The following is a 23,358-nucleotide window of genomic DNA, read 5'->3' as shown; positions in this document are numbered from 1 at the left end:
GGGGGAAGAGAGCAATCATGCATTTCCTGTGTCCCACCTACATACCTACAAGTTTTAATCTTGCTATATCTCATAATTCTCAAGATAAATGTAAGCCATTGTTATTTTCCCCACTTGAAGAATATCAAAACTGAGATTCCAATGGACTAAATAATTTCTCCAAAGATTAATGATTAATGGAGTCATGACTTGAATTCAAACATGCATGAGTTCAAAAAGCCAGGCTTTTCTAACAAGGCTACAACATACAGGCAACATCTGAGAGGTAGATTTCTTCCCTCAATATAAGTGCATTATAACATTAGAAATCTCTTTCAACTAGAAGGGGCAGGGACCGTGTCTTGCATGATAGTTTGCAGTGGCAGTGAAGATGGGCTTCGAGTTAATAACATGAGTCAGAAAAGATGAAAGTCTGGGAGTAACTGAAACAAGATTACAGGATTCCAGCCAGACAACTAGTTCTTCCTAAGGGTCATCTAAGGATAAATTTTTTTAAATGATAACGTGAGTCAATAAAAGTGAACAGGGGATGCAGTAGTTTCCTATCACAGGAGCAAACTCCCTACCAGACATAGAACACAGGAAGTTATGGTACTATTTATCCAAACTGAGTTTTATTGACAGTCTCCTCATTTGGGGATGATTTTAGCAGATCAGAGATAGAAAACTGTCTCCATCATTAGTTACTCTCTTGAATCTTAAAATAAATTTGATATAACTGAATTATCACTTACATTACTACCCCTCCACATGACCTCCATGCTATTTCCTAGACTCCTAGTTTCCATTCCACACACCAGTTACTCACTTCACTTTACTGTGGTCTGAAGTTGGTCTATATAACTTCTGATTTTCCTTTCTGCCTTGAAACTCTACAAGGCTGTACTATATTGGGTTGCTCCATGTTTCTGACAATTCGTTATCCTGTTATAACTCTGTTCCTTAAATACTAAAGAAAACCTAGAATGCATCTTGCCATCCTTGGCAAATTTGCATGTTAGAGTCACCTGATGCTACCCAAATAGGGGGTATTCCACTTGCAGTCTGGACATTGTCTACCACATATGGAGCCTCTATCTGATCAGATGACCCATGGATCTACTCTTACTTATGTTTTAACTATTTAATAAAACTGAAATTGAATCCATTTTAAAATAAGTTTTAAAAAAATAACCCATGGTAATTATTAAAAAAAAACTAAAAAATAGACAACTTTACGAAAACCCAAAAATATTAATCACAATGAAACTGATCATCCATAGGAAAACCATATTAAAATTTAGGTTTTTAAAGTGTTTTCTTTTTCCAAGCATTAACTTGTACCTTTGATTTTATTAGCATTTTCCAAATCTCTGAAACATAGTTCAATAAGACAGGACATACAAAAATAGTTTTGGACTACTGGATAATAGACTTGTATAAATAGTGCCTTTTAAAAACTTGTTTTAAGTTTATTTATTTATTTTGAGAGAGAGAGAGAGAGAGAGAGAGAGAGCAAGCATAAGTGGGGGGTGGGGCACAGAGAGACAGGGGGAGAGAGAAAATCCCATGCCGACTCTACACTATCAGTGTGGAGCTGATGTGGGGCTCAAAATCACCAAACGCTAGATCATAACCTGAGCTGAAACCAAGTGAGCCACCCAGGTGCCTTGTGACTTTTTTTTTTTTTTTTAACATTTCACTTTTGGTAAAATCTTAGAGTATTTTGCCATTATAAATAGTATTTTTGCTTAGTAAAGAATGTCCATGGTTTAACAATGAAAAGTCTTTTCTGAACTCAGTCCTTTTAATACACAGTGCTCCTTGACATCCACATTTTATCCTGACTCTACATTCTTCCCTTCAAGTTACTCTTGAAGTGTTACTCTTCAAGTGTTCCATTTGATGCAGTATTCTCCCCATATTTTAGTTACTTAAATATGTAACACTAAGTTTCAGTACTCTGAACATGCCATCACCCAGAAATACTAAAATTTGACTAAGTTTAATGCTCCTATATATTAACATGTATTGGAAAATTGCCATGATAGTTGTTGAGGACCTACAAAATGTAATGACATATTATGTTTACAAATTCTAGCATCCATGTCTATTAAAAGTAATAACAGGACCGACAGAACAGTTGTTGAGGACTGTCCCCGTATTGTTTCACTAGTTAGTTTTCATGTACCTTTCCTCTGGGCCTACCTAGTTCATTTTTCCCTATGAAATAGTCTAATCCATAATTTTTCTTCTTTTTAAGGGGTATTGAATTAAAGATACTTCCTTTTCAGATGTGGGGATCCTCATAATATCAAATAGGGTAAGACATTGCTTTTCTCCGTTTCTGTTGTTCACTTTAATCAAAACTGGCTTCCTCTGACAGGCTAGTTATGACACAGATAAAATATCTCTTAAAAATAACCATGGGAAAAGAACTTTCTGTAAAATTTCCTCAGGCTGTACATTTAACCTACTTACTAACAAGAGTTTATTTTGGTGATGTCTTTAAACACTTGCCTGTATCTCAAGCAACCTCAGTTTTGACGATATCCATATGATCAAAAAAGCCTTAGCTTAAGTCAGTCATCATTTTTTATTTCTTGCTTTGAGTCAATATGCATCTTTTTTTAAAAAATAAGATCAAGTTTCAAAGTATTCCTTTCTAATACCATATGTCTAAAAAAAGGTCAACATGAAAATAGATCGCATAAACATATTCATAAAATATTAAACCAGATACATATTTGTAAGACATTGTGCTGGTCTCTACAAGAAATGCAATCCTTGACTTCAAAGGATTTAAACTATAATATAGTTTAAAATTTTGAGTGACTGATTCTAGCGGTGAGGATGTTTGCATTACTTATCGAGGATATTTGATACAGGACTTAAAGCTAGGGTGAGATTAAAAATGGAAATGTGTTTGGTGGTTTTGTTGTTATCAGAGAAAATTACATAATTCAGCACAGATAAATTAGTTAAGCAAGTCCAGGGAGATGGAAAATATTAAGCTCTTAGAGAATGCATTTAACACAATCTTCCTAGAACACAATAAAAGTAAAATAAGCCTTGAATATAAGACTGAGTTAAAATCACAATCAAATGATTTTGTCCAACATATTATTTAGCATATTAATTATTATTATTATCAACATTATTTAACATATCAATTCATGCACTGATTTGTTTGCTTCATAAAAATACTTAAAGGTCATCCACTTACGTGGCAAAATGCTTAATATAAAATGAGAATATGCATATATTTCTAATTAGTTATCTAATTTGTTTATTATAAACACTTAAATCTATTATTGTGTATAATTTATATACAATAAAATTAATCAATTTACAATTTGATGAATGTGCGGAAATCTATAGTATGTAACCACCACAACAATGGTGATAAAGGGTATTCTATCAACCGCCCCCCCCAAATTTTTCTCCTGTCCCTTTGTGATAGAGCCTATCTCTCAACTTAAGCCCCTTGCAAACTCTGATTTGTTTTCTGTCACTGTAGTTTTTCCCTTTCAAAAAATTTATATAAATGAGCTTACACAATATATATTGTTTTGTTTCAGGCTTGTTTCATTTGTCATAATTCTTTTGAAATTCTTTTTTCATGTTACTAGTATATCAGCAGTTTGTTACTTTTCTTTTTATTGCTGAGTAGCATTCCATTGTACAGATGTACCTAAATGCATTATCCTTTCACAAGATGATGGATATTTTGGTTGTTTCAAGTTTTCTGGATATTATGAATAAAGGTGCTATCACCAGATAGTGCACCCTTTTGTGTGACCCATATATTTTCATTTGCTGAATCATTTGCTAAGTATATTTAAAATTTATAACTGATAAATTGTGTTTTTTTCCAGAATGGTTCAAGTACATCAGCAAATTACATGAAGTTGAGAAGTTTATAGACTAAAGATGAAAGCCACATATTCAAGCAGGATTACAAATCTCAAGCATAAAAGATAGAAAGTCACATTATAGTAAACTTCTGCAAAGCCACAAAACAAAGAGAAATTCATAAAAACATGCAGAGAAAGAATAATAAAAAAAGAACTTGACAGGCAGATAAACAACTGAAGCCAGAAATCAATGGAATGGTATATTCAAATGCTTTAAAGAAAATAACTAGCAGTCCAAAATTCTAAAGCCAGAGAAAATACCTTTCAAAATAAATGCAGACTGATGGCATTTTATAGACAAAACAGTTAGAAAATATATCCGTCAGAGACCCACAATAACACATCTTGTTCTAGAAGAGAAAGGAAACTTTAAAAAGAATAAATATGTGAACATATTCAAATGAACGGTGAATATAAAATAAATATATTAACATGTTATTTTAAAATATACTCAAAATTGAAACCCTTATCTAGCATAACATATAAATCAGAGGTCAGGTTGTAAGTGAAGTTAAAAACCTCTACTGTCTTTGCATTTCCATCAGAAATTAACATTGATAATTTATTGTTTTAATATTTATGATTTCTTTTCTTTTTTTTTAAGTTTATTTCTTTATTTTGAGAGAGATAGAGCACATGTGAGTGGGGGAGAAGGACAGAAAGAGGGAGAGAGAGAATTCAGAGCAGGCTCTGCACCATCAGTATGGAGACCAAAATGGGATTCGAACCCACAAACCATGAGATCATGACCTGAGCTGAAATCGAGTCAGATGTTCAACTGACTGAGTCACCAGGAGCCCCTTTTTAACACTGATAATTGCTAATAGTTGTTGAAAATTTGAAGATTCAATTTGTACCCTTAGCCAATAAAATTAAATTAAAATAGTGTACAACAAAATGATTCAAGAATGGGATGATGATCTAGAAATGCAAAACGTAGTAAGAAAGAAGAGACTAATGGTACATGTAAGATAAATAAAGCAACAATGATACTGTAGACTTAAACCAATTTTTATTAGTAATAATTAAGTTAAATGTAAATGTATTTAATGATGTATAAAAAGATAAAGTTTGTCATAATGAGTGACAAAGAAAAAGTGTTAAAAATGATTTAAAAAAAAAAAAAAAAAGCTACTGTGGCTCTGTGTGGTGATAGCCCTGACAATTATTGTTTGCTTTTTTGTGTGTTTTTTGTTTGTTTTTCTTTTTTTGTAATGCAAGTGTCTAACTTAAGCTTTGATTGCCAAGACCTACATTTCAAAGAGGCATCCACTCTAAAGATAGCCCACTTGAATAAACACAGTACCAGCCACTAAACTAGGTAAAGAGCCAGGTTGCCTCCCCACATTCAACCTCTTTTGTTTTAGAGATCTCCATGGATTTGGATTACTGATCATTGGGCCACTTGTTTTTTTTTCTCTTCCTACACTTTAAATTCCTATTCTTAGGTTTTAATTTCACCAGTAAAGAGTGAGTCCACAAAACCAAAGATCCCCACTCTCAACCCCAGTAAAAAAAGAATCCGAGACCGAAGTGTGCTGTCTCTCTACCTGAAACCTAGGTGTGCTGTGTAATTTCCAGTTCTGTACGTAAAAACCTTTCTTTCTTCCTTTTTTTCTTTCTTTCTTTTCGTCACAGTCCCCTGGTGGTTATTGCTGAAGGGTGTCTTATCACCGTAAATAAGTATCAGAAGGGCTGTTCTCACCACAACACTGGTTATTGATAGTCTGAGATGGGTACAAAACACCATGATGAAATAAAATAAATTAGATTTTTAGGGAAAACTCTACCTAGAAATAGACATTTCACAATAATAAAGGTTTAACTCACCAGGAAGATAAAAATTTCTAAATTTATATGCATTTGTTTATATAAATAATGCAGTGTCTAACATGTAAAGAATGAAAAGAAGTAATAAAAAGCTACAGATGAAAGCATAAAGTAGAAAATATAAATTTTCCCAGTAATTGACAGAACAACCAAATTTGACAAAACACAATGTTTATCAACACACTTTCATTAAAGTATGCACGAATCATTCATGAAAACCCAGTCCAGATTACAAACATGCCTCAAATAACTTTCAGGGTTTGGAAGTTATACCATCTATGTTGTTGGACAAAGTGGAATTAAGGTAGTTAGACACTTATTTTTGAGAAAGAGAGAGAGAGGGACAGAGTACAAGCAGGGGAGGTTTCTTTTTTTATTATTTTTTTGATGTTTATAAGATAGTTAGACGTTTATAACACAGTTAAGCAGACTGTCTTATGAAACTGAATATTATTAAAAAATCTACTTCTAAATAAACTATGGATCAAAGAAGAAATCACAAGCTAAATCTATTTAGAGGGAAAATTGTATTGCCTTAAAGGGAGAGGTTAGATTGAAACATTAGTTTCAAGATGCTACAAATAGAACAGCAGATTAAAATCAAAGAAACTAGAAGGATGGCAGAATGGCAATAATAGAAATCAGAACAACAATGGGAATAATCTATATATACACATATGTATAGATTTGCATATGTATTACAAATATATATGTACATATAATCATATAAATAAAGCAATAATTGATTCTTTGGGAAAAATAATAAAATGGATAAATATTAAACTGGTTTTTAAAAGGAGTAGAGGGAAGAAATAACCCAAAATAATACCTAACACCTGAAAGAAAATAGATATTTTTTGAGAAAAACCCAACTTACAAAAAGAAACATAAAAAGAAGAAATATAAAATCTGAGTAATCCCATAGCTATTAAATAGAATCCAATTTTTATTTTATTTATTTATGTATTTATTTATTTTGAGAGAGGAGAGAGAGAGAGAGAGCGAGCGAGCGCGCATGAGAGGGGGAGAGGGGCAGTGGGAGAGAGAATCCCAATCAGGCTCCATACTGTCAGCGCAAAGCCTGACATTGGGCTTGAATTCACAAACTGTTATATCATGACCTGAGCAGAAACCAAGAGTCAGATGCTTAACCTACTGAGACACCCAGGCATCCCTAGAATCCAAAGTTTAAATTTTTCTCAAAAGAAAATTTCAGACCTAGATGTCTCCCTTAGCTATCTACCAAATATTTGTCAGATGTAATGCTATTTTATACACTATGCAGCTGACATGAATTGGATATCCAACTCTAACAAGAATATTCAAGAAAAAAAAGAATAAGCCAATTTCACTATTGGTCAGTGAATCAATTGTCAGCAAAACGATTTGAGTCAATATATAAAAAAAGGAAAGTGCATACCAACTATGCTGGGTTTATTATAGCAACACAAGTTTAGTTTAAATTTCAAAATAAATGAATGTATTTCACTAGATTAATAAAATATTGGAGGAAAAATTATATTATCTCAGTTGATGCCATAAAAATATTTGCTAAACTTCAGCATAAATTTGTGACAAAAGTTTTTAATAACGTGGGAGTAGAATGGAACTGATTCATGTGGTTAAGGTCATCTACAAACAAATGACACAGAGTGGGAATGAGGCATGGGATGTGGCACTAGGGAGGCTAGTAGGGTGCTGGAAACTGACTTCTGAATATTCGTGTCTTATGAGTGTTAATTTTGGATATTTCATTGAATTGTGTACAGATAAGTCAGGAACTTCTCAGTGAGTTATACATCAATAAAAGTTAAACAAAACAAAACAAAAAACACGTTCTTGATGGTCCTGAATTTCACTCAGACTGCAACAAGCCCTACCCTAAATCTCAGGCCAATTACTTACCACTTTGGCCTTCTCTCCTACTTCCTTTATCCTGGGTCCGGCTGCATGGCCTCCTTACTGCATGTCACATATACCTGACAAATGATATCAATGGCTTAGAGACCACTTGAGTGTTCCTAAATTAGCTCAAATGTGAATTGTATTCACATAATGGCAATATGCAAATACATTTATGGGGGGAGTCCATTTTCTTTTTTTTAAAATTTTTTAAATGATTTTGTTTATTTTTGAGACAGAGAGAGACAGAGCATGAGCAGGGGAGGGGCAGAGAGAGAGAAGGAGACACAGAATCTGAAGCAGCCTCCAAGCTCTGAGCTGTCAGCACAGAGCCCGACGCGGGGCTCGAACTCACAGACCGTGAGATCATGACCTGAGCTGAAGTTGGACGTTTAACTGACTGAGCCACCCACGTGCCCCAGGAGTCCATTTTTTTAAGTTTATTGTAATGAGTCACATGAATGACATCTCTTACTGTCCAAGTCATCGGCATTTGGGTGAACAACAGATGGTTTTCTTTCTTAAGCAAATCAACAATGACTAGATAGTGACTTTTAGAAAATGCCTTTCTTCAAAATTATTTTGAAATCACTTTTTTTCCCCTAAAAGTCAGTGGTCCACAAAGCAAAGATGGATCTGAAAGTTTTCTTTACTCTTTGGCAACTTCTGTTTTCAGCACATTAGGTTTGTTTCTCTCAACAGCACTTATTTGTATATTGTTCTTGTGCTTTTTACTTTATCTGCCTTCATTGAGTAATGAAGAGGTTGAGGGTGAAGTACAAATAACTCAGAATACCATTAATTCTTTTTGAAGGCATTCCAGTCTTAAATTAAAGGACTGAAGCTCTAATGGTAGATTTTAAAGGCAGCAATTAGTAGATAAGTATTATAAGTTGAGAAAGCTAATTAGGAGGGTATTTCCCTAAAACACTGCATTCCATGCTCATATACCATTACTCCTTACATTCATCCATGTATGGTATGTAGAAATGGAGATCAGATTTTATTCTGGGAGCCTCATCTTCCTAAACTGGTAGCTGAAAATGGTGACCCGGATCAATACAGCAGGCCCATTGAGACTCTAAAATCCTGTTGCTGTGATCAGTTGTGAAATAACTGGGCTAGAGATGAGAGAGAACTATGACTAGGGGAATTTCAGATTCCAGTTCCTATCAACTCTCTGGCTGTAAAACATCTTCTGACTGCACGTAACATATAAGATCTAGGCTGCATGTACCAGCTACACCACTGCCCTGTCACTGCTGTCCGTAGTAAATAGAAGCCAAAATCCTATAGCACTGATATTAATAACCCAACAATTACTGTTTTATGAGATGGTTCTGTCTTAATGACATGGATCTTGCTAGAGAAATAAAACAGCTAAACTTCTGCTTTCCTGGGAAAGAATCAGACAACTAATTGATAGCTGTACAACATTGGCTATATGACTGCATATATTTAACCTCAAAGTTCTTCGTCCCTGAAATAAAAGAAGATGGTGAAGAAAACATTTGCCAGCTTTAATTCACAATTATTTTTTTGAGGGAGTCACATGTCACTTTTGAATAATTTGGCAAATGAAAAAAAAAAAAGACCTCTGCTCAGTCTATCACTTTATCCCAGAATGCCATGTAATTAGGGCACTGCCACCATCAAGGGACCTTTGATACTGCATGATGCATAGTCACATGCTCTTTTGCTAAAGTATGTCCAATGGCAGATGATATGTCTGTTAAATATGCTAATTCCCTTTTCCTATAGGCTTCAGTTCTGAAGCAGGCTTAAGCTGACAGAGGGGAAGGATTTGCCAAGATTGAAGTTTTGAACATTTCATGAGATGGAACATCCTTATTCTTGAATTGAATTTCCAGAGTATTTTATTACTTTTTGAGAAGAGAGAAGTCAAGAGGAGCCTGATTTTTATCTAGAGGCAGGTGAAATTTCTTCCACTAAATGCAGTTTGAGAGATGGTGGATTAAAGCAAACCATTTCATGTTGCCTCATGTGCTGTTCCTGTGTAACATCATGATTATACAGGTAATATAGATTTTTTTTTAAAAAAGCCATAAACTTCAAATTTGAAAAACCACTGGAATCTCAGGTTATTCTAAAAAACACACAAAGGGGTGCCTGGGTGACTCAGTCAGTTGAGAGTCTGACTTCAGCTCAGGTCATGATCTCACAGTTAGTGAGTTTGGGCCCCACATCAGGCTTTGCACTATAGCACAGAACTTGCTTCAGATTCTGTCTCTGTCCTTCCACCTCTCCCTCTCTCTCTCTCTCTCTCTCTCTCTCTCTCTAACTCCCCAAATTAAATAAACATAAAAAATTAAAATAAAAGAATACATAGAGATCACTTATCTATAGGCAGTGGACATGAAAGTGATTTTAAACTTTAAGGAAGTTTTTATTAACGGATTTTCCAGAGGATAGTGAATGGACTACAGAAGTAGCCTAAAGTCATGTAATATTAAAGGAGAGGTAAAGGAATTAGGGTGTTTATCTTGGTAAAGAGAACATGAAGTGTAGGAGGTGCAGGTGCTATATGTGGAAGAGAAATTAAAATTTCTCCTTGACGCCTCTTATAGCAGAATTAGAAACATGTTCTACAGAAAGGCAAGTTTCAGTTTAATTTAACAAAAACACCAAGTATTTAGAATTAGTGGAGAATGTAATGGTATACGTAGGTGATTTTGCTTCCATAAGTTCTGTCACTATATGTCAACTCAAGGTCAATTTCAACTTAATAATGTGAAAATCTAGACAATGTGTAGAAACAATTCATTTAGGGAGTAATATTCATTGTGTGCTTTGAAGCCAAGTAGGAATTTTCAGAATGAAGAATATTAATTTCTGAGGGAAAAAATTCAGTGTGGAGAAAGATAAATGTATATGAACGTTGTATGTTGAGGCATTAATGAGAATCCAGCATTGTTGAATATATGATGTTTCCATATAATGTAAGTTCTAGAAGGACAGAAGATGTGTTGGTGTGGTTCATTTCCACAGGCCTGGGCCCTAAAACAAAGATTTGCAATAGTTCCATCCAACATTTTAGGCCTGTATAGTCCTATAGAATATTTTCCTTTTTCTTGGGATTGAATCCATTTTTGCTTTGAAAAAATAAGCTCCAAAGGAGTATTTCCTTTTTATGCTGGAGAATCTTTCTCCCCTTATTTTTCTAGTTTGAAGAGTAGATTTAAGTTCTTTTCATACTCCTGAAGAGGTCAGCGGAGTGCTCTTCAGTGCACATAATATCTTATAAGGTTTGTTCACATTTGTAGGCTAGTCTTTCCTCATTATTGAAGTCTGAGAAAGAGTAATGATTCTTAGTATGTCATCCTTAAGACCCTCTCCAATATCAAGTTACAAATAAGAGATGTGCTAGGTTCAGAAGATTGGTTAATGAAGGCAGAGCACACACTGACTCATTTTTTGAATTACTTTTTTTTCACTGCAATGTGTATAATTGAAGGGGATTTTGCATAACCCCACTGGTCCCCAAATTAAAATCCATAAAATATCTTGTTCCTTCAAATTTCATACTGCATAATTTTAAGTTGTAAATATTTATATGCATATATATCCTTAATATTTCTTCAGGGATGTTTGGCCATTTTTCTATAACATAACATTTTGCATTTTGTATATATGAATAATGAAATATTAAAGAATTATATATGTATACATACATAATAAAATTAAATATTATTATAATTGTTATATGTGTTTTAAAGAATATAATAACACGTAAAATATCATATACAACACACATGTACTTTAGAAATATATATCCTCTCTATAAAAATTATATGTATGTGCAAATTAACTTTAAGTATCTTATTAATAATTGTAGTAGATATAGGTTTTAATGGGGGAAAAAAGAAAGAACATAGAACACAGATAATGTTGAATACAGTTATTCTGAAATCTTCAAAAAAAGAGCTTATTATAGATTGCTAGGAGACCTTGCTTGCTGTGAAGATGTTAATTTTCCCAGCTGTTAATTTTCCCAGCTGTTTTGTGGTGATCAGCACATCTTATCTTGAATTACAGACAAACTGTGTTGGTGGATTTTCTATTTGCTCCTGTTAAGTGGTCTGAATGTCTACTCAGAGTTCACAAGGGTAAGACTAATGTAACCTCTGTACATCAGATTATCTTTGACCCTGAAATGCATACAGATGTGTATAAAAAATTTTTGTAAGAATTAAATAATAGACTGGCTATGAATATCACTAATTTATTGTTAAATTATGCAATTGTTTCTTTTTTAATTTCTCTCATTTTACAATCAACATTGTGTAGTGGAAATGATACATATTACTGGATATCCAAGAATTAAATTCTGTGATCATTTCTGACAGTGTTTGGGAGACTTAAATACTTAACTGAATCTTCTTAGATGCCATTTCTTTAGTTTTTAAATGAAGAGGTTACATTAGAACACTTGTTTTCAAAAGATATTTTACAAAGACCTTTTGGAGGTCAACAATGGATGTGAGTGTCCTCTGAATTGGGAACTTGGGGGTTTATCTCTTTATGAGCTGGAGTTGTTCTCCTCTGTTTAGTGTATTTCTAAAAATTCTAAAAATATTATTTTGGGTACTAATATACTTTAACATACAAAAATTATGTGTGTACAATTGTCTCCCGTATTGAAAATCTCCTAATCCAAAGTACCACCTCACTCCCTCTACTGCTGTTGCAACCTGAAATTTGGCAGAATTTGAGGTTCTCTATGGGAATAAAAATGTCATACCAAATTAGGAACTTCATCTTTTTTTTTTTGTAAAGCAATTTTAATTTTCTTAGATATATTTAATGTTTCCATTAATGTTTTCTGAACAAAAACCAATTTGAAATGGTAAAATTATATATCTGTCTATATATTTGGCACCTCAGACAATTGTTTCAGTGCCATCAGCAAAGTCACTAGTACATCTGTTGTTTCTCCTTTCTTCTTTTTCCTTTTTAAAACTATATTTACCTTTTCCAGTTTTATTAAAATATAATTGACATATGACATTGCAATGGTCCAACTATACAAGGTAAAAATTATATATAATATATATAGCAAATAATTAGCAACTAATTATATATATGTATCATTTTGCAATATATATGTATATACATATATATACATACATATATATTGCAAAATACAATATATACATATATATTGCAAAATGATTACCACATTAAGTATGACATTCATAACCTCACAGTTACATTTTTTGTTTTGTGATGAGGACTTTTAAGATCTAGTAACTTTTAAATGTACAATACAGCATTGTTAACTATAGTAATCATGCCATACATTACATCCCTAGGACTTATTTATTTTATAACTGGAAGTTTTTACCTTTTGACCACTTCACCCATATACCTCCATCAACGTGCCACCCTTCCCAACCACTCCCTGCCTCTCTGACAACCACAAATCTGTTCTGTGCTTCTGAGTTCATTTTTGCTTTTATTTTTGTTTTGAGATTCCACATATAAGTGAGATCATACAGTATTTGTTTTTCTCTGTTTGACTTATCCAACTTGTTTCCCTTAAAATGATATCCTTAAAGTCATCTTAACTTTATCTTCATTTTATTGTAGGTCATTGTCTCCAAAGTGTTATTTATTTGTAACAGAAGTTCAATCTAGTTGCTAAATATTGTATTCCCAGAACTTATAGGAAGCTCTTAGAGCCAGTTTCTTTTCTTTACATGGCTTTGGATGAGTCCTTTTAAAGTAGGACCAAAAGCTACTAAACCACCGTGGGTCAAGCCCACTGAGCAGCACTTGGTAGTCTGTTCTCCCAGAGGGGAATGCGAGTAGGGATAAAGAAGGACAGGAGAGTATAATTATAGGTAACATGAAAAAGAAAAATGAGTTAATGAAAATAATCCCATTATGAATAATATATCCAAGCAGCAGGATATAATTTAATGCTATAAAATGTGAAGGGAATGAGAGAAAGAAGCAGATACAGGGTATGGAAATAAAGAGCAAATAGAGTTTTGCTTATTACACTTCTACATCTGTTTGGCATGTATTATGTTGTTTAATCCTCACCAAAACCTGAAAGGTAAATGTAACTACAATTGACTCTTGAACATGAGAGTTTAGGGTGCCAAACTCCCACGCAGTTGGAAATCTATGTATCTATGTATAATTTTTGACTCTCCCAAAACTTAACTACTAATAGCCTACTGCTGACTGGAAGCCTTACTGATAACATAAACAGCTAACATATTTATTATGTTGTATGTATTATATACTCCACTCTTATAATAAAGTCAGCTAGAGAAAGGAAAATGCTATTAAAAATCATAAGGAAGGAAAAAACATTTACAGCACTATAGTGGAAAAATACTTATAGTATTTATGGAAAAAATTACTATATTTATGGAAAACAATCTTGCATGTAAGAGGACTTGTACTGTTAAAACCCATGTTGCCCAAGGGTCAACAGGATTACCATTTTACAGATGAGAAAATCCAAGGATTGGGCAATTTGTTTTAATGCGCAGAGCTTCCAAATTATGGAGCTTTTATTCAAAACCATTCTGGCCAGCCACAAATCATATTACCTTTCTTTTATAACACCTGGCACCTAGGAATACAATGACATTTAAAAGAGATATTTCATTCAAAGGATTAAATGACAATCCCTGCATTTACTTTATAGGAAGAAATAAGGTGCATATGATACAATTAACCATACTAAAGTGTACAAGTAAGTGGTTTTTAAGATATTTACAAGGATGTAAAATCATCCCCACTATCTAATTCCAGAAAATTTTCATCACATCAAAAATAAACCCCCTACCCAGTAGCACTTATTCCCCAATGCACCCTTCCTCCAGCCTCTGGCAATCACTAATTTACTTTCTGTCTGTATGGATTTGTCTAATTTGGCACTTCATATCAATGGAATCATACAACCTATGGCCTTTTATGTTTGTCATATTTCATTTATGCATGATGTTTTCAAATGTATCCATGCTGCAGTACTTATAATACTCTATTCTTTTTCTTATGGCTGAATAATATTCCACCCATATGCACATTTTCTCTCTTCATCAGTGATGGATATTTGTGTCATTTCCACTTTTTGACTCATATGGATAATGCTGCTATAAACATTCATGTAAGAGTTTTTGTTTGAACACCTGATTTTTTATTTTTTAAGTATATACCTAAGAGCAGAATTTCTGGCTCCATGTTTAACTTTTTTAGGAACTAATAATTTTCTACAGGAGCTGCACCATTTTGCATAAAGATTCTTCATATATCCTTGACAACACTTATTTTCCAGTTTTAAAAACTATGATTATAGCTATCCTAGTAGTTTGAAGTGTAATTGTTTCTGTATCTCTCAACCTTGTTGAGTTTATTAGCTTTAATAGTTTTTATTTTTTAGTTGACTCTTCAGTTTTTGTTTGTTCTTTTAGTTGGTTCTATGATGCCATCTATAAGTAGATACTTTTACTTGTTTCTGATACGGAAAGATTTCTTATGTGAGGTAAGATAAAACTGCTAAGAAAGTATACATTTCATTTAAAAAAAATGCAGAAAAACCCCAAAATGGAAACTTCTTTTGAATCATGAGTAAAATAAAATATTAGCATTTGAGACTATGGGCTTACTAAATAAACTAAAACCAATAGTGAAAGACCAGTACTATATTTAGATAATATATCTATGCTGAGATGATATACTTTTGATAAAATGATAAAATTAAGCAAGCAAAAAAACAATATATAAAGAATAAACTCTATCAAACATTTCCTCTTTCATTTTTGCTAAAGGAGTATACTCGTTTAAGTACAATTTTATAATAATACAACCACTTGGAACTTTATTCAAAAAATAATTTAAATAACTTTCATGTGGTCATATACATGAATAAAACGAGGGGAATCAGAATCCTCACAAGCTCCTAAACATATCATATCTGGGTCCATCCATCTCTCCTTTCCTAACTTTCCTTCAGTGTCAAATTGCACGGGGCCTGGGCTAATGGCAGCATGGCAAAATTGGGATTTAGCCAGGCAACAGCATAAACTAATAAATGGAAAATGTGCTTCTGCTTTCTCCTCTTCTTTTTTTTCCTCCTAATTTGTTTGCTGTGAAAGTGTTACCTTCATATGAGACCCAAAGGAAACCAGGAGGAGAAACTTGACAAAAATATTCAATGACATCAAAAGAGAGATTGACAAAAATAGGATTTACTCGGGATGCCTGGGTGGCTCAGTCCATTAAGCATCTGACTTCAGCTCAGGTCATGATGTCACAGTTTGTGGGTTTGAGCCCCACGTCAGGCTCTGTGCTGATAGCTCGGAGCCTAGAGCCTGCTTCAGATTTTGTGTCTCCCTCTCTCTCTGTCCCCCCACCCCACTCACACTCTATCTCTCTCAAAAATAAATAAACATTAAAAAAATTAAAAAATAGGGTTTACTTTATAATATTACAAAACATAGAAACACATATAAACATGTAGTATTATTGAAACTAAATTAAAAATTATTTTCTTTTCAGCATTCAGTCCTATTTGCCCTCCTAAAATGGGCAGCCCAGAAGTGAAATGGTGAAGTTGTGAAGAATCTTATCTTGGATAAAAGTAAATAGAGGATAAAATGATAGCTTCCTTTAAATGTTTAAATATTCAATGACTGATACCAAACTAAATCTTAGTCCACGAAACTCCAATGGATGGAATACAGATCAACAAAAATAATTAGAGAAATTCTGGTTCTTCCTCAGTAAGGAAGTTCTTTAGAGCAAATCAAAGTCTTCAGTACCCAGAGTGAGAGTTTCTTGTTATAAAACATATTCCAAAGTAGGCTGCAGTGTTATTTCCTGAAGTGATACAAATGGTCATTCATTTTTTTCTTTTATCTTATATAATTGAGATCCTGACAAGTGCCAGTATTTGGATTAGATTAATTGATAAAAAAATTTGTTACTGACATTTCTGATGTTTATCATTCAGCAGCAGCTATGAACACAAGGCAGTGATATAAAGAAGCACATAAACTTCATTTTGAGAGAGTGGGTAAAGGTTCTGAGAAAGTGCATAATCATGAGACCAAACCCGGCCTGAGGTCTAGGGCAAGATTTTTGGCTTAATTTGAAATTTGTGCTTAACTTGAAATCTGAAGGGAACTTACATTTGGGCTAAAGAGAAAATAAAGAAGACAGCAAATAATTTAGAATTACAAATAATTAATCTATTGATAAACATCATCTCTAAGCACTTTCTATTTTCCTTAAGTTAGCTCACTAAGAGTCCCCTACCTGAAGGGAAAACACAAAGGACAGGTTTGTGTGTTTGGGGTGCGAAGCAGAGAAGGAGGAAAATAAATTTATTTATCCTAGAGAAGCTTAGAAAACAGTTATCAACTGGGCACCTCACTGGAAGTCTTCAGACAGTTTGTGCTGGTGATAGTCTTACGTTCTTTGGAATTTTGAGACTTAGCAAAGAAGGAGAAGATACAAAAACGTGGAGTGATGTTGAAAAGAGACAATGTATTCTTCAAAACTTTGCCTATGACAGGCCATAGTATCCACTGTGCCACCATACAAATAATAAATTTTAGCAAAGGTTTTGAAGGCTTTCTTAACACAGCAATTTGTACTATTTTGAAATGGCATGCAGAGGTTCTCCTGGGTGGCTCTGTTCCTTGAACATCTGACTCTTGATTTGGCTGAGGTCAGGATCTCATGGTTTGTGAGATCAAGCCCAGCATCAGGCTCTGCACTGAGAGTGAGGAACCTGCTTAACATTCCCTCTCTCTGTCACTCTCTGCCTTTCCCCCTCTTGTGCTCTCTTTCTCTCTTTTAAATAAACATTACAAGAGAAAAGAAAGAGCATGCAGAAAAGCAATTAACAGATAGCTACATCCTATTTTTAATATCTTTGGCTCACCATGCATTTGAGTCACTGTATTATAGAGTCTGGAAAGGGAGTGAGTGTCTGTTCTTGTACGAATTAGCATGTCAGAGTCCTTTTAGAAATCATGATTATTGGCATTTTAAGGTCAAATAAGTCAAAGTTAAATGATTTATCCAAATAATCCACTTACCAAGAGGTGGAATTGAAACATGAATACCATTCTACACGATTCAAAAGTCTATGCTGTTTTCATATTTATATGGATTATAATAAATGGATTGTAGGATACTAAAAATGCCAGGGGGAAAATAAATAGCTAGAAAACAAAACAGGATAAAATAGCTAAGATAGGCATCGCATTTGTCCAGGTTCTTCAGAAAGAAACTGGCTTACACAATTATGGAGGCTGACAGCTTCTAATATCTGTAGTTGGCGAGCTAGACAGCTAAAGACCCAGGGATGCCATTTCTGTAATTTCAGTCCCAAAGCCAGCAGCCTGGAGACCCAGGAGGAGCTGAATTTTCAGTTTGAGTTCAAATGGAGATAAAAACCAATGTTTCATCTCAAAAGCAATCAAGCAGTCAGAAAGTTCTCTCATTGCTTTTTTGTTCTATCCAGGCCTTCAACAGGTTGGTTAAGGGCCACCCACATTAGGGAGAACAATCTGCTTTACTTAGTTTACTCATTCAAATGTTAATTTCATGAAAATGCCCTCATAGACACACTCAGGATAAGTAAATATCTGAGCACCATGTGGCCCAGTTAAATTGACACATAGAATTAACCACATAGGCACATGTACGTATCATGGTGTATCCAAAGGAATGAGAGTATGTGAAGTTAAGGGTAGTTAGATAGGACTTAAAAGTAAAGGCAGTAGAATTTGCCTTGAAGATGGATAAATACATGATGAGCATCAGGGATAGGATGGGAATCTTAGGCAGAGGAAATAGAATGATTCAAGGCATAATGGGCATTCTTGATCTCTCCAAATCAATTTTATCTGAAATTAATACAGTTGGCCCTTGAAAAGCACAGGTTTGAATACTGTGAGTCTACTTATATGCAGATTTTTCTCAATAAATACAGTACAGTACTGTAAATGTATTTTTTCTTCCTTATTATTTTCTTAGTGACATGTTTTCTTTTCTCTAGCTTGCTTTATTGTAAGAATATAGTATATAAGGTGTGTAAGTAATATATATACAAATACATATAGCATACAAAATATGTTACTTGATTATGCTCCTGGTAAGGATTCATCATCTTCTACACCTTAAACTTATACAGGATTATATCAATTTTAATCTCAATAAAGTTGGAAAACAAATATGTTTTTGACCTTTGAGGCTTCAGCTGAAATGGCAGAAGAAAAACATTTTTATTTGAACATTACCTTAAACTACTAGAAGAACTGACATCATATCAATATTCAATTTTTTATAAAACAATTATTAATCATGACATGATCTCTATTAATTAAATACTTCTGTCTTTCAGGAACATTTTATAGTGTTTTTTTTCCTCATAAAAATTTTCTTTCCAAGATTATTTTTAAATATTTTATATTTTTAGCTCATACAAATAAGTATTTTTTTACATATACTCTAACATATTAGTCATACAGATGGGATTTAACTTTAGTCATTACATTATTATGTATTTGTTACCAAACCAAATTCATAGGAATCTATCAATGCAAAGACTATAACAGAAAAAAATATATATATTTGCCACTAATTAATTTATATAATTATTTTGATTAAACTATTGTTTCTTTTTCAGAAATCTGTATCATAATAGCAATAAAATATTATGACTTTAGTTATTTATTAATGATGCTGACAGCTTTCACCCATTTGTCTACATCAAAATATAAGGGCTTCTTATTCAGGAACCTACTCTAGTTTCCCACTTAATGATGTTTTCTTTTGTCTCTCTATAATAAATCAATAGCTGATATTATTTCATGATATTTTATTAAAGCTATTATTGAGTGATTACTTTGTATTAGGATTTGTATTTTTGTTCAGTAACTATTTGAATGTTGCTGGTAAGAAGGAAAATTTCTGTTATTAAATTTAGAGTTGTCCAACATTCTGGAATAGTTTTTTTTACATATATATAAAAGAAACAAAACTTTCAATGTTTGTTTCTTTTTGAGAGAGAGAAAGAGAGAGAGAAAGAGAGAGAGAGATAATGAGCTTGAGTGGGGGCAGGGACAGAGAGAGAATCCTAAGCAGGATCCATGCTGTCAGGGCACAGTCCAATAAGGGGCTCAATCTCATGAACCAAGAGGTCATGACCTGAGCTGAAATCAAAGTCAGATGCTTAACTGACTGAGCCACCAGGTGCCACAAGAAATTCTTAATTTAAATTTTATTTTAATTTTAGTGAGTTAACATACAGTGCAATATTGGTTTCAGGAGCAGAATTCAGTGATTCATCACTTATATACAATACCCAGTGCTCATCAAAACTGCCCTCCTTAATACCTGTCACCCATCTAGCCCATCTCTCACTTTCTTCCTTCCATCAACCCTCAGTTTGTTCTCCATCATTAAGAGTCTCTTGTGGTTTGTTTCTCTCTCTTCTCTACCCCTATTTCCCAGTTCATCTGTTTTGTTTCTTAAACTCCACATATGAGTGAAATAATATGGCATTTGTCTTTCTCTGATCGACTTATTTCACTTAGCACAATACATTCTAGCTCCATCCAGATTGTTGCAAATGGCAAGATTTCACTCTTTTTGATGGCTGAGTAATTTCTTTTGTACATATATACCACTTCTTTATCCACTCATAAATCTATGGAAATTTGGGCTCTTTCCATAATTTGGTTATTGTTGATAATGCTGTTATAAATATTATTTGTATCCTTTGAGTAAATTGCTGGATCGTAGGGTAGTTCTATTGTTAGTTTTTTGAGGAAACTTCATACTGTTTTCCAGAGTGGCTGCAACAGTTTGCATTCCCACCAACAGTGCAAGAGGATTCCCCTTTCTCCACATTCTCAACATCTATTGTTTCTTGTGTTAATTTTAGCCATTCTGACATGTTTGAGGTGATATCTCATCATCGTTTTGATTTGTATTTCCCTGATGATGAGTGGCTATTGAGTATTTTTTCACATGTCTATTAACCATCTGGTCTTTGGAAAAGTGTCTCTTCATGTCTTCTTCCCATTTCTTTCTTTTTAAAGTTTATTTAGAGAGAGAGAGACAGAGAGAGACAGAGAGACAGAGAAAGAGGGAGAGGGAGATGGAGATGGAGAGGGAGAGGGAGAATCTCAAGCAAGCTCTGTGCTGTCAGTGCAGAACCTGATGTAAGGCTCGATCTCATGAAAGGAGAGACCATGACCTGAGCTGAAATCAAGAGTCAGAAATTGGTGTCTCAATATCTTCTGCTCATTTCTTAACTGGTTGTTTGATTCTTGGTTGTTGAATTTGATAAATTCTAGAACAGACAATACTAGAATTTGTATGGAACCACAAAAGATCCCGAATAGCCCAAGCAATCTTGGGGAAAAAACACCAAACAAACAAACAAACAAACAAACAAAAACAAACAAACTAAAAGACCTGGAGCATCACAATTCTGGATTTCAAGCTATATTACAAAGCTGTAGTCATCAACACAGTATGGTACTGGCACAAAAACAGATGAATAGATTAATGGAATAGAATAGAAAACCCAGAAATGGACCCACAACTATATGGCCAAAGCAGGAAAGAATATCGAATGGAAAAAAGATAGTCTCTTCAACAAATGGTGCTGGGAAAACTGGATGGTAACATGCAGAAGGATGAAAACAGTCCACTTTCTTACACAATACACAAAAGTAAATTCAAAATGAATGGAAGACCTAAATGTAAGACAGGAAGTCATCAAAATCCTAGAGGAGAACACAGGCAGCAACCTCTTTGACCTCAGCCAGACAACTTCTTACTAGACATGTTGCTGAAGGCAAGGGGAACAAAAGCAAACATGAACTACTGGGACTTCATCAATATAAAATGCTTCTGCACATTGAAAGAAATAATCAACAAAACTAAAAGGCAACCTATGGAATGGGAGAAGATATTTGTAAATGACATATCTGATACGATTAGTATCCAAAATCTATGAAATAGTTTATTTTGAATAGATTTCATGCAATTTTAGTATTATCTTTCATCCATAAGATCATATAACTGACTCATAAATATAATCTTGTGTTATTTCTATTATATGTATTTCTATTATTTGTCACTTGTTTTTTAAAATTAATAAGGTAGGCGATATAAGAAAAATAAGAATTTAATATTCAGATTAGATAGGACTACAAAGCCCACAGATTTAATATTTGACATATTTTATTTACTACTTTCTCATAATTTTCATCAAAACTTTTAATATTTTTTTAGCCACCAACTATGATAGTTGAGGGAGAGTATGTATGCATATATATAATCACTTAATAATATTAAGCTGTTATCTCATAACAGAATATATATCTGTATTTTCCTGGGTTTTATTATAAGTACAGGTAGAAATTACCTAAAAGTGTAATGTGGTAACTATATATCCTAAGAGAATTACAAGGATGTTAATTAAAAGAAAACAAATCCATAATTATTTTACCATAACTGCAGAATTTTCTTAGTGTTCAATGTTCCTTATTCCGTGTCAATGAATTTTTTTTTTTAACTGAATACTTGCTAGGCATTAGATGTTACTCTAGGAATGTAAGGAATATAAAAGACCCTGTTTCTACATTCAAGAAGTCTAGTCGAGGAAGACCAGTATATACTTCAGCAACTATAAAACAATAAATAAGAGTAAGTGTTGTGGTATTAGGGAGTGCAGAGAGACTGTATTTAACAGGAAAGATTACAAAAGCACTCGGAGAGTAGAAAGATGATGTCACAGGCAACTTAGAAACTTTCTTGAAAGTGGTTTTAAGAACTTTCTTTAAAGTTCAGAGTGGGTGGCAAGCTAGAATCTTTTATTAAAAAATATAAAGTTTAGAGCAATGTATTAAGTGCTCAGTTCATGTAGCTAGTATTTTGTTAATGCAAAAGGAGGTAGTGGAGAAAGGGCATTCCAGGGAAACAGAACAGTCCAAATTAAAGTAGAATTGAATGAAATTTGAAAACTAAGCATAAATAAAAATGGTATAGAAATAAACTGAAATAATAATGGCTTAGAAAAAAAACTTTGAATTCAATGAATTATTTTTTCTCTATATATTTGAGCTGCAAATGTGTTTTTGTGTATGTGTGTGTGCACATGTGTATGTGTTTTGACGTGTCTTTAGTAATACAAAGACAGAACTATTTTCTTTGCTATCACCACCCAGAACTACGAATTTATAAGTTTATATATAGTCTTTGAGAAATTTATATCCATTCCTTCAAGTAGAGTGAAAAATGGTTTTATGATTATTGGTAAAATTTAATTCATATTTAAATCACTTTATGAGGTGTGATTGACATACAAAAAGTTATATATATATATTTAATGTATACAACTTAATGAGTTTGAAGATAAATATACTTCAGTGAAACCATCATCATAGTCTATGCCATAAACATATCCATCACCTCTGGTAGCTTCCCTCCAGACCTATTATTTGTGTGTATGTGTATGTGTGTGATAAAAACACTAAACATTTAACATAAGACCTACCTTCTTAGCAAACTTTGAAGTATAAAATATAGTATTTAAATACTAGGATTCAAATTTACATATATAACTTTCTTACAAAAATAGAGCTTGTGTTAGAAGATAGGAATGTTTACTGATTTTTCTACCAAGGAAGGAGAAATACCTTTATAACCTAAATTTTATATA

This window comes from Acinonyx jubatus, chromosome A3, assembly GCF_027475565.1.
Source record: "Acinonyx jubatus isolate Ajub_Pintada_27869175 chromosome A3, VMU_Ajub_asm_v1.0, whole genome shotgun sequence".
Lineage (NCBI taxonomy): Eukaryota > Metazoa > Chordata > Mammalia > Carnivora > Felidae > Acinonyx > Acinonyx jubatus.
Note: the sequence above shows the minus strand (reverse complement) of the source record.